Raw genomic sequence first — 819 nt, forward strand, 5'->3', positions numbered from 1 at the left:
AAAGGGAAGCATCCTCTAGCAATGCCCAGGGAGACAACAGGTTTTGGGAGGAAAAGGACATGGAGATGCTGGGGGTTGAACCCAGGGCCTCTTACATGCAAAGCAAGCGCTCTCCCGCTGAGCTACATCCCCTATGCATGGATGGGACTGTGCCGGGGGTCCCTGCTGACCCCCGTGGTCCAGCTGCCCCCACGGCCACTTGGACCAGGGCAGTTATGCGCTGTGGCCACCTCCAAACACCGGCCCCACATCTTGAGCACAGTAAGATGGACTTCCCTGCTCCAGGCTGTGCCAGGGGCAAAAGGCAGCATCAGCCACCCTCACGAACCCCCAAAACTGCGGGGTGCAGATGCTGGGGGTGCATTGGGCTGCAGCACACCCTGGCTCGTTGGTCTAGGGGTATGATTCTCGCTTCGGGTGCGAGAGGTCCCGGGTTCAACTCCTGGACGAGCCCTTCTTTTGGGCACCCACCTTCCTTGGCTGGAGCGTGGGACCCTGGCATGACCAGGGCATGATGAGGGCAGTGGTGCCCAGCACAGAGGTGTCGGTGCCACGTCCTGGCTGGGTGTGTCCCTGTGGGCAGGATGGACCCCCGAGAGCTGGCAGTGTGTGCCCTGAGGGTCTGTTTTTGGAGTCAGGGCCCTGGGGGCTGAGCAGGGTGAGCTGTGGGCAGTGGGGCAGCGGGGGGGGCTGAGGGGACTTGCCCAGGCCCCCACTCCCATCCATGTACAGGGGATGTAGCTCAGCGGGAGAGCGCTTGCTTTGCATGTAAGAGGCCCTGGGTTCAACCCCCAGCATCTCCATGTCCTTTTCATCCCA

The 819-nt window shown here is 62.3% G+C and overlaps 3 non-coding genes across 3 annotated transcripts; 2 read left to right on the plus strand and 1 right to left on the minus strand.

The window, feature by feature from the left end:
• Positions 1-60: 60 nt before the first annotated feature.
• Positions 61-132, minus strand: TRNAA-UGC. Its single transcript has one exon. It is a non-coding gene; the product is annotated as a tRNA-Ala (tRNA).
• Positions 133-382: 250 nt separating this feature from the next.
• On the plus strand, positions 383-454 carry TRNAP-CGG. The gene has a single exon. It is a non-coding gene; the product is annotated as a tRNA-Pro (tRNA).
• A 277-nt stretch (positions 455-731) lies between these two features.
• TRNAA-UGC lies at positions 732-803 on the plus strand. The gene has a single exon. It is a non-coding gene; the product is annotated as a tRNA-Ala (tRNA).
• Positions 804-819: the final 16 nt, after the last annotated feature.

The sequence above is a fragment of the Fulmarus glacialis genome, unplaced genomic scaffold (assembly GCF_000690835.1).
Source record: "Fulmarus glacialis isolate BGI_N327 unplaced genomic scaffold, ASM69083v1 scaffold27957, whole genome shotgun sequence".
Classification (NCBI taxonomy): domain Eukaryota; kingdom Metazoa; phylum Chordata; class Aves; order Procellariiformes; family Procellariidae; genus Fulmarus; species Fulmarus glacialis.